The sequence below is a fragment of the Eumetopias jubatus genome, unplaced genomic scaffold (genome assembly GCF_037043125.1).
Source record: "Eumetopias jubatus isolate StellerSeaLion01/CBP00866 unplaced genomic scaffold, mEumJub1_p1.0 scaffold_3, whole genome shotgun sequence".
Lineage (NCBI taxonomy): Eukaryota > Metazoa > Chordata > Mammalia > Carnivora > Otariidae > Eumetopias > Eumetopias jubatus.
Window position 1 is genome coordinate 57,835,852 of NW_028274809.1, and position 18,122 is coordinate 57,853,973.

The 18,122-nt window shown below is 39.5% G+C and overlaps 1 protein-coding gene and 1 pseudogene across 1 annotated transcript in view; one reads left to right on the forward strand and one right to left on the reverse strand.

Annotated features, from left to right (window-relative positions):
* The window catches only part of CHN1 (chimerin 1), a 203,325-nt gene that overhangs the window by 10,795 nt on the left and 174,408 nt on the right, over positions 1-18,122 (forward strand). The gene's annotated exons all lie outside the window — the stretch shown is intronic.
* LOC114225363 (large ribosomal subunit protein uL23 pseudogene) lies at positions 2,785-3,271 on the reverse strand (annotated as a pseudogene).

The following is an 18,122-nucleotide window of genomic DNA, read 5'->3' on the forward strand; positions in this document are numbered from 1 at the left end:
ATTAAAGATAAAAATATGAGATTGCTCAAATTTGCCCAATTCAAAATGACCTTTGTATCTATTAGGAGCAGTCCCCGATGGTTAGAAGAAATGGATTTCATTTTAGATATAACAGTTGACCCATCAACAACATGAGGATTAAGGGTGCTGATCCGCCATGCAGTCCAACATCTGAGTTTTAACTATTCACTCCCCAAAAACCTAACTAATAGCCTGCTGTTGATCAGAAGCCTTACTATAAACAGTTGATTACTACGTATTTTTTATGTTATATGTATTATATACTGTATTCTTATGATAAGGTAAGCTAGTGAAAAGAAAATGGTATTAAGAAAGTCATAAGAGAAAATACATTTATAAGTACTGTACTGGTTTTATCGAGAAAAATCCACATATAAGTAGACCCATGCAGTTCCAATCTGTTTTTCGAGAGTCAGCTACCTTTTTTTTTTAAGATTTATTTATTATTTGAGAAAGAACTCACGGGGGTGCGGGGGAGGGTGGCAGGAGAGGGGCAAAGGGAGAGAGAGAATCTTGAGCAGAGTCTCTCCTGAGCTTGGAGCCCCATACGGGGCTCCATCTCATGATCCTGGGCCGAAATCAAGAGTCAGATGCTTAACTAACTGAGCCACTCAGGAGCCCCAACTGTACTACTTTTTAACTGGGTTAGTCAGAATTATCTCATATCCCTTTATATTTCCTCTTAATAGCCAACTTAGAGCAGAGGAGCACTGAGATAATAAGGTTTTGTGTGGTGGTAGTTAAGAGCGGGTAGGACAAACCTAACCAAATAGCCGTCAGAGTCAGAGCTCAGGAGAGTTTCTACCAAAGCCTTCCCAGCGCAACCACTGCCAGGACCCTACTTTGTGTATCATGGGTGTGTTAGTCGGTGAGGCTAGTGTCTTAAGTCTGCTTGGACTCCTGTAGTGAAATACCATAAACTGGGTGGCCTACACAACAAACATCTATTTTCCTGAAGTTTTGGAGGCTGGGAATTCTAAGACTAGCGAGCCAGCAGATTCACTTCCTGATGAGGGCCCTCTTTCTGGATTGTGGACATCCATCTTTTTGCTGTGTGGAGAGATGGGAAAGGAAGGTCTTTGGTCTCTTCTATGGGCACTAATCTCATCATGAGGACCCTGCCTTCAAGACATCATTTAAACTCATTTCCCCTCCAAGGCCTCATCTCCACAGATACCATCACATTGGGGATTAGGGCTTCAACATAAGAGTTCATTGGAGGACACAGTTCAGTACATAGCAGCCAGCAGTAGTCTAGGGCTTTTGTTTATTTTAAATTTATTTTATTTAGAAAGAGAGACGCAAGTGTGGGTAGGGGGAGATGGGGCAGAGAGAGAGAATCCTAAGCAAGCTCCATGTACAGCACGGAGCCCGACTCGGGGCTTGATCTCACAACCCCTGAGATCATGACCAGAGCCGCAATCAAGAGGGGGGTGCTCAACGGATGGAGCCACCCAGACACCCCTACGTTTTTTTTTTTTATGTTTTATGCTTCCATCCAGGTTTTGTTTTTATCATTGTAAAGAATGTTCTTTTTATAGGATGTTAGTGAAAGTTAGCTTCGTTTTAAAAAAATGAGGGGCGCCTGGGTGGCTCAGTCGTTAAGCGTCTGCCTTTGGCGCAGGTCATGATCCCGGGATGCCGGGATCGAGCCCTGCGTCGGGCTCCCTGCTCAGTGGGAAGCCTGCTTCTCCCTCTCCCACTCCCCCTGCTTGTGTCCCCTCTCTTGCTCTCTCTCTCTCTCTCTCTGTCAAATAAATAAATAAAATATTAAAAAAATAAAGTGAGAGCCACTAAAATTACCCAGTACAATTTTACATTGATAGACTTTTAACTTTTTTTCACCTAAGTATGGTGTAGCAACTCAAAATATTTGTCAAATTAAGCTGAAGAGTGAAAACTGTCTTATGTCTTATCTTTACTATTAATCACCTTTGCTGCTTCAAAAGATATTTTTAAGGCAAATTTCTCTTTTATCTGTGATAGGAGAACTAGACTCCAATTTTTCCTGATTTTACAGTCCCACTTGGGAGTTGAAAATATGCATTTTTGAAGGTTCAGGACTTTGCCAGCATTTTTTTCCAGCTTGCAGATGAATACACCTCTCAATCATCTGCATCAATACAAATAATTTTTAAATCCTCAAATCCTAAAAATTATCCAAATGTAATTCATACTCTGCTCACTCAGCTTGCTCATCTGTTCAACATACATCTATAGCAGTGTGCAAGAGACATGGCCCTGTCTTCTTAGAGCTTACCTTCCAAAACTATAGTGTATGTCCCTAACTACTTATTTCCAATAGGGTTTGTTACAACTTCCCTGACAGAGAAACACATGTTCTCTAATAATTGCTGGGCTAGACAGAAAGTCTCAGGTCATGATTTAGGACGTTTTAGCCTGTGTACCTAGCAGAACGCCCTGACTGGCCACACCGATAAAGCCCTATTTGACAGAGCTGGGTGAAAAAGCATCCTGCCAGGTTATCCTTTGGCAAGAATGTCTGTCATTTATAGCTAAATGGGCCTGTGATTTACAGCTCAGATACTGAGATTGGGAACTCCATTACAGCTAGGCTCGCTGAATCCTGAGTAACTCTCTATCTGGGTAGAACCAGCTCTGGCAGGGCCCCCTCTCCCATTTTTTTTCCTTTTTCCTTTCATTTACCAGTCACTATCTTCACTACCACTGATCTATGATCCAATACCTAGGATTTCGCTGTAATTTCTTTCTTTCTTTTTTTGGTGAAAAAAATTTAGCCAGCTGGACTCAGGTTAGATGATTCCAATTTTGTTGGCAACATCCAAAGCATCATAGTCAGGAGCCAGTCGAACATACGCCTTCTTCTCTCCATCAGGCCTGAACAAGGTGTTGACCTTGGCCATGTCAATGTCATAGAGCTTCTTCACAGCCTGTTTAATCTGGTGCTTACTGGCCTTGACATCCACAGTGAACACAAGTGTGTTGTTGTCTTCTATTTTCTTCATGGCTGACTCAGTAGTCAGGGGGAACTTGATGATGGCATAGTGATCAAGCTTGTTTCTCCTGGGGGCGCTCTTTCGAGGATATTTGGGCTGCCTCTGCAGATGCAGTGTCTTGGGTCGTCGGAATGTAGGTGACGTGCGGATTTTCTTTTTTTTTTTTTGTGACCGTGGATGCCTTTCAGCACCGCTTTCTTGGCCTTCAAAGCCTTTGCTTTGGCTTCGGCTTTGGGAGGGGCAGGGGCTTCCTTCTTAGCCTTCAGCGCCATCTTCGTAAAAGGGATTTCCAAGGCCTCGCTGTAATTTCTGACCTTTCCGTAGACTCTGGTACTGCCCTGGAAACCTTTTCATTATGCTGCCCAACGCACCTACCTTTGGGCATCTTTATAGAGATCCTTTGGAGCAGTTAAATGGTAATGGTGCATTCTTTGTGATGTAGTTAGGAAACTTTCTGATTTCCTACGACTGTCTTAGCATTAAAATTTGTTTTTCTTTTTTAAAGTAATCTCTGCACCCAACATGGGGCACGAACTCACAACCCCGAGATCACGAGTTGCATGCTCCACTGACTGAGCCAGCCAGGTGCCCCTAAAATTTGTTTTTAAAAAGACAACTGCATTTTCAGTATGATTTATTTGACCAAAAGCCAATTTTATAGGAAACTACTTGACTAGTCTCTGCTCACATTTTTTTTTTCAGATGTTGCTCATCAAAGAATATGAGAAGGACTTACCTAAGCAGCAGGGTGGTCCAGTAGTGAGAGCCCAGTTACTTTTCTGAGAATGTTTCATCTTTTCAGCTGTCATTAAAGTCACCATCCCTATTTAAATACTTGTGCATATTCTCTTACTGGTATCAAAAACTTAGTATCTCAGCTTTAAAATTTTTCTTTTAATGTGTGGAGATTTGGTACTATGTAAGAGAGAGAAAAGAGTTCTAGTTGCTGTAACTGATGGTTACCATCTGTGTACAGTGTAAAAGGAATATTGGTGATGCAGTCTTTTGAGTGACATCTGTCCCTGCAAGTAACAATCCTATTAGCATCCTAATCTTTGAGGATAGAGTGACATGTATAATTATAAAAATTTGACACATCTGTCATAAGAGCTTCAATTTCTTTATATCTGTAATTGTCTACCTTTTTAAAAATCACCCTTCATGAGACTTTTAGGCATTTTTTCTTATTTTTTTAAAGATTTTTAAAATTTATTCATTTGAGAGAGAGACACACCACACACACACACACACACACACACACGACGAGTCGGGGTGGGACAGAGGGAGAGGGAGAGAGACAGCAGACTCCCTGATGAGCGGCGAGGACCCCCAGGTCAAGACCTGAGCCAAAGTCAGAAACTTAGCTTAACCCAACTGAGCCACACAGGCGCCCCTAGGCATTTTTTCTTAGTTGTTTTCTCCATGAAACTTTAATAACAGAGATATACTGTCTCTCTGTTTACACACTGTGTGTATATCTGCTTTATGCACAAAAGTAAGTGTTTTGATCCCCATAAACTAGTTTTTGCTCCCTTGAAGGCACTATTACCTTCATTGAGAATAATGTGTTTTAGACTAAAACAATCATAAGAAAAATAGGCAGAAAAATACTGTTTGGTCATGCTTTGTATGTCGGATAATAATAGTTTTGAAGGAATGACATTAGTAGAAGTTGTACATTTTTTATCAGATTGGATTAACCTAAGAATTAGCAGTTTGCTATCATCTTGAACGGCCATAATGGCGATTTCCTTGCCAGGTTAGGGTTTGTGTAGCTTTTCTCAAAGTCCCTCTAGTAATAATAATATACTTTGATATGGGTAATTGATGTTTTCTCAGTCTTATATAAAGTATTGGTAACAGCACCTTTAAAAAAATTTATTGTTTATCTGCAATATATAAACTAAATGAAGTCACTGAACTTTTCTGTGCAAACCCAACTCAAGACAAGTCATTGAGCCTGATCTTACCAGTCATAAGTCATTCTTACATAGAAAATGATTCCCATAAGCTTTGTTTTTTATTTATTATTTTTTTAAGATTTTACTTATTTATTTGACAGAGAGATACACACAGAGAGAGAACACAAGCAGGGGACCTGGGATCATGACCTGAGCCGAAGGCAGATGCTTAATGACTGAGCCACCCAGGCGCCCCCAGAAATTACTATTTTTTTTTTTTTAAAGATTTTATTTATTTATTTGAGAGAGAGAGAGAATGAGAGACAGAGAGCACGAGAGGGAAGAGGGCCAGAGGGAGAAGCAGACTCCCTGCCGAGCAGGGAGTCCGATGCGGGACTCGATCCCGGGACTCCAGGATCATGACCTGAGCCGAAGGCAGTCGCTTAACCAACTGAGCCACCCAGGCGTCCCGAAATTACTATTTTTTAAAATAATGGTTTTATATCCAGGAACCTTTTGGAGCTTTCACATTTTTAGAAAGTTTTTTTTTTCCTTTTATTCTCCAAGAAACAAAAAACAAAATAAAAAATTGATAGCTTAAAAATGCCCAAGCCTGTTTTGAATAGTTGTTTTAAATTTAGAAAAGTAAGCACTTCTTGGAAAGAATTAATGCAGACTAGTTGGGTTAGTGGGAGAAGGGAAGATGAGTCAGCCCCCCCCGCCCCCCCCCCCGCCCCGCCCCGTGTGGCTGGCTGCTTAGTAGCCTGGCAGGGGGCCACCTCATTGTGTTTCTTCTAGCTGCACTGAAGGTTGTCCTTTCCCTTTCCACTCTGACTTTTTAACCTTTGGATTTCATTGGACCCTATCTATTTCATGGTGTAAAACAAGTAGAAGAAAAGATGTAGTCCAAGAAACATATCTCTGCATGAATAGATTTTCATGACCACAGACCTGACATTTCAAAAACAGCTGTTTCTTTTCTTTAAGCTGCTAATCTCTTTTTTTTTAAAAGGTCTGTTTATTTATTAGAGAGAGAGAGTACGTGCCTGAGCATGTGCACGCTGGTGGCGGGGGGGGGGGGGGGGGCGAGGAGGGACAGAGGGAGAGAAACCCAAGCTGACTCTGCACTGAGCACAGAGCCTGCTATGGGGCTCGAACTCACGTCCCCGAGAGGAGGGCCTGAGCCCAGTAGGTAAGTGGTGTAGGTATCCGTTTGAGCAATATGTAAATAACTGCCTGACTGAAGTATTTCGCCTGCAGACCTTCCATAGTGAATGAATTTAATACCATTGTACTACAATTGAAGCATGGATTCTTAGCATGTTACCTATGAGGAATGACATGCTAGATACAGATACTTATCTTCATATAGCAAGAGAGAATGATTTTAATTTGTGGACCGAAGATCTTAAAGTAGAGCAAGCATTTTGACTGAGAGAGCTGCACTGTAAGAGAAAAGAAAGTGGCGGGTTTTATGTAGAGTGTGAGACACTACTAAGAAGGACCTGAAGGGGGCTGGTGTATTAAGAATAAGAACAGTGTAAAAGCCCAGGGCATTTGGGATTAGGGGCAGGAATGGATAGTACCATAGAGTGAGAGAAGGAAGCAGGAACAAGAGGTGTACTATTTCCTAATTCTTTTCTAAGGATAGCTCTGAGGCTTAGGATGGGTCATCTTTTGTGATTTGTTTACTCATCTGTTCAATGAATTGAGGACCTAAAATGTGCCACATATGTCTTAGTTTCTGCCCTCAAAGAATTTATGTTTGCAGTTGAGGGAGACAGGACAATAAAAAATGTATTGTGTGGGGTGCCTGGATGGTACAGTTGGTTAAGTGTCCCATTCTTGGTTTCGGCTCAGGTCATGATCTCAGGGTCATGAAATGGAGCCCCGAATTGGCTCCATGCTCAGCGTGGGGTCTGTTTGAGATTCTCTATTTCCCTCTCCCTCTGCCCCTCCCCTCTGCACGCTCACGCATGTGCATTCTCTCTCTTTTCCTCTCTCTCTAAAATAAATAAATCTTGAAAAAAATGTATAGTGTGCCAGGTGGCTAGTGCTATGAAGAAGTATAAAACAGGGTGAGGAGATGGGGCTAGCTACATGGCAGCATGGTCAGGGAAGACCTCACAGTCGAGGTGGATTTTGAGCAGAGACTTGAAGGACGTGAGGGAGTGAGTCATGTGAAGTGGGGGCATTGCCTAGGTTATTTTTTAGAGGGAGAGGGAGAGTGAGAATCTCAAGCCGACTCCCTGCTAAATGCAGGGCCTGATGTGGGGCTTGATCCTACGACCCTGAGATCATGACCTGAGCCGAAATCAAGAGTTGGACACTTAACCAACTGGGCCACTGAGGTGCCCCACCTTGAATCCGTTTAAACATTTGCTTTCATTTATCTTTTTTCTTCCTTTATTATTTTGAATTATTCTTAATATGTTAGAGTCCATAATTGGAAATTTAAACCTGCCTCTTAGAATTTGGTTAGTCTAACAGTTTACTTTTCCACTCCTCCAGTGGGTCCCCATCACCATTAAGATTAAGTCCAAATTCCCTAGTTTGCATATAAGGCTTTTAGGATAGGACCCCTGCTTACCTGTCTCTTACTGTCTCCTCCTCAGGGGCTGCTCTTCAGCTATACTGAACTACTTGAAGTTTCCAGAAGGGATTGCACTCAGTGTGCCTTTGGCACAGTCATTTCCCAAGTCCTTCTTTGCACTCACTCACCTCTACACATCTTGCAAAACTCAACTTGAATAGTCTTCTCTTCTAAGTAGTCTTCCTTTATGAGTTAGTAACACCTTTTCTGCATCCATTGTGCCCCGCACACATCTCTGTCCTACCACTTATCATGTGGTGATATAGTGGTTAGATGTATTCTCTTGTCTTCCCTGTTAGATGAAGTTCCCTAATGCGAAAGCTATGGATTTCTTGTTTGTGTCCTTAACAACCACCACAGTGTCTAATGCATTCCAACTACTCAATAAATACTTGAATGAATTTTGGATTTTACATTAGGCTGCTATGTTTCTTAAATTTGGGAGTTAATATTAAGGTCTAAATCTATATGATACACACCCTCTACTGTTCATTTCTTTGTTCATTTGTTAATTTTTTTTTAATGCAGTAAATGTGCCATTATGTCATCCTTTGGTTCCATACTCTAATATGGATTTCCCAAGTGGAAGCTCGCAAGGGCTTGAATAAAATGGAAATCTCTGTGGGAGCAGATTCTTTGAGGTTTAACTATAGTATTACTAACCATCGGCAGATGTTTCTAAATTATTTGGCATAATTAGATAACAAATTCCACTTCATTAAACTATTGTTCCTTTTCATTTCAGTAGTACAAAGGAATTGCACATAAATTAGCTTGGTTTGTTCACGTTTTACCCTCACGGTAGGGAACATAATCAAATTGAATAGGAATTCAGTATGAAAATGGCTAACTTAACCTTTTAGAGGTCTGAAAATGAAAACATACAGTCTTTCTCCCATAATAATAATAAATCTGGGTGCTACATAAGCATTCCTATTAGTTGTCATAAGTTTATTAGAAGAGCAGATACAAACAACAGTTCAAACATTCATGTTTTTAATGGATAAAAGAAAATTTTTATTTGTTAGTCATTAACACCTCTCATTACTCCAGAAAGAAATGGGGTGATTTACAAAAAAAGTATAATGCAAGAGGACTGAAAACAATAAGCGTAGGAATTCGTTTTTCTCTGTCTTGTCTCATTTCCTTGTCTTATTTCCTGCTCTCCCCTGGATCGTCTCCCTTACATCACAGCCATGCTTTCCTACTCAGTGTGAGAAAGCCTTTCCTCAGCTTTGGGACCCACTTACGTACCAGCATGAGAATTGTGCTCCACCTCTTAGCGGAGGGTTATGGAAGGAGCATTCTCTATGCCCCACTGCCTCTTCCTGCATGGCCTGTCTACACCATCGCTTCTCAGCCACTGTTTGATTGTAATAGTTTGGTGTTTGGGAATTTCATTCAGCACGGAGAAAAGAAAGGTGGGCAGCTCTGAAGGAAAAAAAAATTTCTGACACTTGTTTAAAGAACAAGGAAGACTTTACTCAGGACTGTCGTGACAGGTGTCAAGAGATGGGGCTTAACTCTGAATCTGAGAACAGGGGAAGATTTATAGCCAAGATGTTAGGGGATGGAAAATTATTAAGAGGAGACAAGGTAGGGGGAATTCTTGCCAAACTGACCCAACAGGATTCTTGGTGAGGGCAGACGAGGCTGATGAGATATCAAGGGTCGGGGGTGAGGAATTTGATCAGATATCAAAGGTCGGAGGATTCTCTCTAAAGCCACTTAGCGGATTTCTTGCTCAAATGGCTTTGCAGGCCTGGTGAGGCCTCGGGGTCAAGGCCGAGGCTAGTCAAGAAGAGGGCTTGGAGGAGCCTGACTCGGGTTTGGTCAAGGAGAGCCTCCTGCCACAGCTACCACCTCATGTTCGGCTTCTGTTTGGCCGGAAGTACTTTCTCAGTGAGTAGCCCCTGATCAGTGGCTTCCCCTCAGTCCCCATATTTGATCTTGCTGCAGTCTCTGCTATCTTTGACTGCCTCTTTCTTCTTGAAACTTTTTTCTCTTGTCTTTCAAGACACTGTGTCCCCTGATACTCCTTTTCTTCCCTTTGTTCCTCGGTTTCTTCTCTTTGCCGCCTGAAATGTCTGCTTTTCAAGAACCGGCCTCCCTTTCTCGCTAGGGAGTCTTCAGGCTTCAGCAGTGCGCACCGGGCGGGTGATTCCTGAGTCTCCATCTCCAGCCCTGCCCTGGCACCCCGCTCCAAATCTCCGGCAGGATTTCTTGCGCACTCCAGACGGCACGTTCCCAGTGCCAGATCCTTAGCTCTCCTTCTTCCGTCCTCCCTCCCTTGTCTCTGTACCCAGTGAGCTGTCAGCTCGTGCCCATTCTGCTTTGCTCCGGCTTCCATGTCTGTGCCCTTGTCTGCATTTCTGGCGCTCGCTCTGCCCTTCCTTCAGTGCTGCAGTCGGTACCCCCCGCCCCCGCCCCCCATTCCAAAGGAAGCCCCGGCCTTCCGCATTCTTTATCATTTTATCTACAAATCTCTTGTGACATTTGCTGGTGGGTTCCTTTCACAGTAGTTATGTATCCTTATATCTTTCTAGGCGGATGATGTCTGTAAGGTAAGACTCATTCTTTCTCACTTTGTACTCACAGTGCTTAGCACAGTGCTTCACACATGGTAGGTGCTCAAAAAATATTTAAGTGAATAAAGTAGTTCTTAAACCATGGTACTCATGTAGTTTATTTTTTATCTTTTTAGAAGATTTTATTTTTAAGTAATCTCTACACCCAATGTGGGGCTTGAAGTTACAACCCGGACGGAGATCAAGAGTCGCCGTGTTCTACCCAGTGAGCCAGCCAGGTGCCCCGGTACCTCTGTAGTTTAACAATTTCCAGGGTAGAAACATAGAGCACTTGTTAATTTTTCCTATGACTTTACAATGTGTTAATCAAGTTAGCAGTAGTAAACATCTCAAAATCTCTCTTATATTGTTTTTGTTGTCTAATTATCTTCAGTCTTTAAAGGAAGAAATATGTGTATAAATATGTATTCCTGCAATATTGCACGTTGAGGACAGGACACATCATTTACTTAGGGATTGGTTGCTTTTGTCAGCTTGACTTTTTTGAAAAGTTTTTGGTGAAATTCTGGTTGAATTTATACTGCTTTATATCCTGTAAAAAAAAAAGTTTCTTCATCCTTTTTCCAACTTTCGAAGCGGAGGAGAAGAAACACTAAACAGGATCTGCAAACACAGGACTTGTTAATCCAGGTTCATTGGTTGGTCCTTTTAATGTTGTTGGGGGTCCAGTATTCAACTGGAAACCAAAACCTCCTTCTGGACAGACCAGACTAAATGTAAGGGGAATGTTGGGTACTTCTGGTTTGATCGCTCTTCTCTGTTCTTTTAGATCTTTTCAGGCTATGAGCAAGGAGGTGGTGAAGGGATGCCCTTCTTTGTTCCAGCCTCCCTTTTAGACCTTGATGGCTTAGCCAGATTCACAGGACGTTTGGATATTAGTCCTCTATTTATTTAAAGATTCTATTTATTTATTTGACAGAGCGAGTTCACAAGCAGGGGGAGTGGGAGAGGGAGAAGCAGCCTCCCCACTGAGCAGGGAGCCCCACATGGGGCTCGATCCTAAGACCCTGGGGTCACGACCCGAGCCCAAGGCAGATGCCCAACGAACTGAGCCACCCAGGTGCTCCAGTCCTCTGTTTGAAAAATGGCTCATTAAGTGTCTTTAAAGTTGCTGAATAGAAGGCACAAAACAATGGAGTAAAAAGCTAACGCTAGTGATAGTTTTTCAGAATGAGCTGAAACCCAAAAAGAGGAAGTCAGTGGTTTATGGAACATTTCACATATTGCTGATAATATTTAATTGTGGAAAAAAAAGTTGGTGAAATTGACTTTGCCACTCCTATAAGTTTTTTTTGGTGATACAGCCTGTTTAAGTCTTTGAATGGCATTTGTTAATATTCTTAGGTTTGGATGTTGTAAGGATGCTCATTATTTATGTGTGCAAAATACGTAGTTAAACATAAGAGCCAAAAAAAAAAAACAATTCCTTTTTTTTCACCCCATCACAATATTTAGAAATTGACCAGACACTTTCAGTTATTTTCCTTGAATGAGAAATGATTCTCAACTTGTCTGTTCCCTCTTTTAGTCGAAATTAATAAGTTATTTCAAAAGAACAAGAAAAAGAAACAAGAGGGATTAATAATACAGTAATAGAAAGAAGGAAACAGACATCGCTATACAGGAGAGACTTGTAGAATACTTAGAGGCCTGTCGTCCTGAATTTCTCAGACAGATGGCTCTGCAGCTCTCTGGAGGGACCCAAGCCTCTTTCTTGCACCACCCCTCCCCTGCTGTTCTCGGTCTCTCCGGATGGAGGAGCTCTTGCTCTCTCTCTGTTACTGTCCCCCAGTTCCCCCCCCCGCCCCCTCCTTTCTCTCTCTCTCTCTCTCTCTCTCTCTCTCTCTCTCTCTCTCTCGACGGGGCAAACAGGTCTCAGGACTTATTCCTTTGGGGCAAGACCTCATTCGGCTCCAGGTGCCTTTGGATTTCACTCTTCTAATCAAAACTTTTCTCCTTTCATCTTGTTTTTCAAGTATAATAATTGATGTTAAGAAAACGGAGGCACTTGAAAATTGAAAAACAATTTTTAGAAATAATTTTGACTTAATTAAAAATTAATGAAAGTCTCAGTAGAAAACATCCAATATTTTCAGCTTAAAATAAGCTATTTTCTGTTGCCAAGGGAAGAAGGAAAATTAAGGTATGTTAAGTGTATTAATATTAGTTTGCAAAAGAACATTCCAAGGTAGTTTTTTCACTGATAAAATTACATTTAAAATAAGTATGGAGTTTTAATATGTTGCCTACCATGTATTTTCAGCTGCTATAATTAGATGGCAAGGTATAATTTTTAAAAGTTGACATATTTATTTGTTTTAAAATTTAAACAGAAGGCTTATGGAAATATAATTAAACTGCATTTAAGTAACAATTCCTAGATTAAGAGACTAAGAATTTATAGTAGGTGAATTTCATCTAAATTTTTTTAATTGAGAAAAGGCAGCAGCTTTTAATAATAAATATCATCAAGTAGCGCTTTTTAAAAACTTTGATTTTAAGGCAGACTTAGAAATGGTAATATAAACTGAAATGAATGAAGTCTGCCACTTTAAACTCTTGTGTTCTGTATTTCAAATCTATTTCCTTAGGTTACATCTATCACAGACTTTTCCTAATTACAAAATAATCTCAAATTTTTCCTAATTACTAAAAATACAAAAAAACCCCCACGAACCTTGTATGAACTGGTATATTTAACAGTGTATTTGTTATCACTTTACATACTTTCTCTTTTCTAAAGAACTCAAACCAGAGAGTAAGTTTAATAAGCTTCACATTTTTTTTCTAGTGCCTTATTATAAAAAGATTCACAGCCCCTGAGAAAGCCTCTATAGAAATATTATCTATCATATTGTCACAAGGCAACTAAAAGTATTATGGTGGTTATGTTGTAAATAATCACTTATAAAACTCAAATAAGAAAAAAATCATTAGCAACACTAGCAAAATGGTATGCCCTGAGCTAATTTTATTAAAAGAGATGTGTGAGGCTACAGAAATTAAAAATGCTATGAAATAAATCAGCCTAGACTTTACCAAAGTAATATTCTCCCCTATCTCCCCCAAGTATTTAGTCTTTTCCCTCCTCCCATAAAGAAAATGTCGAACCATAACGCATATCTCCCTAGTTCTTCCCACCGTTAGTAGGCTTGGGTTTCCCTTTGCAAAGCAGAAAGCTCTCACAAAGCTTTGCATCTCAGAATGTCGTTAAAAAAAGATGAGTATTCTATAGACCTCCAGGCATTGCTGCATCATCAGCCAATAGCGGAACTGGAATTAAGCATCTTTCACCTAGGAAACTGGGGGAGAATCCTCAAGCAGATAGCATTGCTCCATAGCATGAGCTTGGATATCATTATGCCCCCCCCACCCCCCCGCCAAAAAAGAGTACCAGGAAAAAGAACCCTGAAGGAAAAATTAAGGAAGTCAGAAAGAAAAAATGTAAACCAAGGCCCACAACTCAGATGCCTGCAGTGGGCATAGGTAGCAGACAATAGGAGATATTGAGGAATTTCCTGATTTTAAATGTTGGTATTTAACTTGGGCCTTTAAAAAAAAAAAACACCGTGAGGCAAAGAAGACACATCTTTGGACGGGTGGTGAGGCAACTCCAGACTACTTGAAAATGTAGAGTATTAATATTTCTTCTTTAATAATATATAAAATAATAAAATCATACTGTTTCTAAAGTCTAAAGAGAATCATGTAAACATGACTTTGGGGGCATTTCCTTTCCTATTTGTCTTTCATTTTTTTTGTTTGTTTTTGTTTTTTTTAACATACTCCTAACTCAATTTGTAAACTTTTACTTTTAAGGCACATGTACATGCATGCACACACACACACACACACACACACACACAGTAAATTCCACTGAATTTTCGAATTGCTAACTTTTTTGATTTAGCTTTTATCAACAACAAAAGGCCTCAAAACTCATTCCAACTTCTCCTTTGCCTACATGCTTTTTTAATTCCTTTGGTATATAGATTCTCAAGCTTCATTATTGTGTAATATATCTCTGCAGCCTTAACTCCTGAGGATGTTGTAAAGATAAAATGTGACGATTTGGCTATAAATATATCAAGTGCTTTAGAAGAAAGCTCTTACCCCAAATCCGCAAATACAATTTATATTAGTATTTGGACCCTGGAAAATTAACCGTTAGTGAATACTTTGATTTAAATTAAAGTAACATTTTGAACATAGAGAATATGGTATTGAATAAGTATAAAAATTTGCTTCTCGAACTGTACTGATGTATATAGTAAAAATATTTCCTAGGAAGCCCACGAGATGGCGCTTGCCAACCTGTCCTCTGTTTTTCTTTAACCTAAGGAAATTCGGCAATAATGTAAGAAGAAACATCTAACTATTTATTTTAAATGTTAGAGTTTAGGTTTACAGAAAGCTTGACTCCTTAAAATTGATGAGCTTCAATTTAACATTTTGAAAGGTGTTCATTTCTATTACAGGAGTTAAGAGTCTTTGTTGAAGATTTTAAGGCTATTTTGAAAACGCTGGGATCTGTGTAATACAAAGGACTGCCTTCTAAACACTTATTTTTAAAGAATATATATGATTGGGGCGCCTGGGTGGCTCAGTTGGTTACACATCTACCTTCAGCTCGGGTCATGATCCCAGAGACCTGGGATCAAGCCCCACATCAAGCATCCCACAGGAGCCTGCTTCTCCCTCTCCCCCTCCTCTCCTCTGGTGCGCTCTCTCTCTCTCTCTCTCTCCCTCAAATAAATAAAATCTTTAAAAAAAGAATATATATGATTTAGGAGATGTAGTTTATATGTGTAGCCCCTAAACATTTAAAATATTGACATTTATAAGGACCTGGCCATTTAGTAATTGTTCTAAAATAATTGTTCTGTTGTTTGTTTAAAATCAGGAGGGTATACTTGGAATATAGTTTAGAATTTCTAATCAAGAATGAGATTTAATAAGGAACAGTAATGAAGGGCAACAGGAATCCATGCAGTCATATGTGGATTACATTAGGCTTCCTTTCTACCCCTGTATATTTAGCATTTAATTAACACTATTTTCATGGTTCTGTTTACTTTAACATCGTTGTTAGGGAAGGGAATTATATTGAAATTATGTTGAGGTTGCTAAGGGAAGTTTTATTTATTTATTTTTGCTAAGGGAAGTTTTATATTTTTTTATTGTTTTCTGAAATCCTAATCATAATTTCAATGAACAGAGCTATGTTCATAAAAGAATAAGACAGGAAAATATATCCAGTAAAATTTAGAGCTAATTAGGTTTAGGTCTGTAGCATTCTATAGGCCTGATTTTTCTCAGGCTCATCATAAAAATGGTCAAGCAATAGAGTCCAAGGCATATTATGGAATACGAACAGTAAAAGGAACTTTCTGTTGAAAATGAAGTCAGACTTTTTGAAAAATTAAATTGAAGCTTATAACCAAATATTTTAGATGGTTGTGAAAGTAGTCATTTCTTTCACCATTCTTATGAAGGTTTTGGGAAGAAGGAATCTATTATATACGAAGAAAGAATCACTAAAGTTTTCTTTTTTTAAGCAATTATTGTATGTGCTGGCTGCTAAGCTTGCATAATAAATATGTTCTGTGGGGAGGCTGCACATTGAACCCGTTCCTTTGTGAGCTTGCCCTTTTCTGTATCAAGGGTGTAGTGTTCAGTTTCATATTGTCATCATTTCCATCATGCTGTTTGGCACAGGATCTGCTTTAAATGGGCTTATAAAACACCATCTCTTTAAAGTCAATAATTTTCATTGAATTTATGTGAACATTGAATTGAAGCTAATTTAGTTTCTGAGCTAAGGAACTTAAAGAGAAACATCGGTCAGAGAAGTGTAATAGAGGAGCTGATAAAGCGGATGCACACACAGTGCATAGTGCTGATTCATCCACTGGCATCTTTGAATACTGAGATCTTAAGATTTTATTTTTAAAGTGCTTTGATTTTCCATTGATAAAATGAAGATTGCACTTTCAAATGTGCCCCTTTCCAGTCTTAAGAAAACAAAATTCAGCTGAGTAAATATGAAGATCTACTTGGTTTTATTCAAAGAGTCATGAATCAGTATCCCATCTAGGAGCTCCAAAGGACTGCAGGAGAGGAAAGATTTTTAAAGACAGAAAGGGATAGGACCAGGAAGTCATAAATGGGGGTGGGGGGGGAAGGATTATTTTGGGCAAGGTTACCTCTTGTAAAGAGGAAAGAAGAAGAAATAACTAAAATGTATCTAAGGGGCTATCAGGTGGATTACCTCACTAGTGCTGACCAGGGAAATTCCAGACTGATAACCCATCAAGATTTCATTCCTGGGGAAGGTTGAAACTGCAGTTAGGTTAGGCATTAAGCCTCGGGTTGGTGATGTGGACTCAGCACAAGCCACTCCATTTTGGGCCTGTTGGGTTTTTTTTTTTTTTTTAAACACCTGGTTTTGGGGCGCCTGGGTGGCTCAGTCATTAAGCGTCTGCCTTCGGCTCAGGTCATGATCTCAGGGTCCTGAGATCGAGCCCCGCATCGGGATCCCTGCTCAGCGGGAAGCCTGCTTCTCCCTCTCCCACTCCCCCTGCTTGTGTTCCCTCTCTCGCTGTCTCTCTCTGTCAAATAAATAAATAAAGTCTTTAAAAGAAAATAAACACCAGGTTTTTTCCTAGAATTAAATTCTAAAAAATTCTGAAAATGAAAAAAAAAAAAGAAACCACAATAGAATTCTTTTCTTCTGTCTTTACATTCATACTATATGTTTGAGAACAAAGGAAATTTAAAGAGCTTAAACTGAAAGGTGTTCTTTGTGGGTCTTTTCCATCATTTTTAGAAATTGTAGACATGTATGTAAATGTCAAGGAAAGGATTCCCCTTTTCGGTTGGTCAACTGATTGACTTGTTTCTTCTGAATCCATGAGTTCTAAAGCTTGATTCTAGACTTAGATACATTTTAGTTATTTCTTCTTCTTTCCTCAAACTATGGAATGCTAACTTTACATTTGAAACCTCCCTGAGATTTTTGGCCTATAACAAGCACTATTTGAGATAATTATTGCACCCTCCTCAGACGTGGTCAGTAGAACTACTGATGTTATAGTAAGAACAATGGAATTTTAAGGAGCTGTATTTATTTATTCCTCAAGGAATTTTTTTTTCATTTTTAAAGTGTAACATACGGAGAGAAAAATACAAGATACACAGGCATATTTAAGTAAAATACACAAATAAGTAAACAAATAAGTGAAACACAGGAGTCCTAAGCTTGATAATTTGCCACAAAATGAACACACCTATGTAACTAGTACACTAGGTCAAGCATCCTAGATAGGACCCCTCCCCCCCCTTGGAGCTCCTCCCAGACTGACTTGTCCTGCCTCCCCAGAGTTGATCACTTTCCTGACATCTAACAGTAGAGACTAGCTTTGCCCATTTTTTGAAAACAGGTTTTGTTTTGTTTTTTACCCTCTTTCTGGTGGTGATGATGAAATGCTTTTTTATACTGAAGTCTTTAGTTGAATCCAATTAACCAAGTAAAACACTTCTGAATCTCATGGGAGGGGATTTGTATATGTAAGAGAACCTTGTATTTTTAAAATATGTGTTTAATGATAACTTAAGACAATTTCCTCGTATAAAACTATTTTAAACTCCTGAGAGATCACAGTAACAGGTGAAGGTATGTGCTGTTGCCTATAGGAAAAGTGACTTACAGCAGGGAACATAACCTTATGCTTGCTTATTTTCCCACCTGCCACCAGGGACAGAGGAAAATAAATGCATGGGGCTAGAGATTGCTGGGGGACATTTCTGTGTCATAAGCTGATATAACTATAAATATGATATTTCTTTGAACTCAATGTTATCTTAAAAATTAGGGAATTTTTATATTCTCCATAATTTGTCCATTTTTATTGTTCTTCCATATTAGAAAAGAAGTATTAATTGCTTTCCTTAATTAATGGACAAAATGCTGATGAATTGACCCTTTTGGAAAACTGCATTGAATTAAAGAGTGTTCAGATTCATATACATGTGTTCAAAT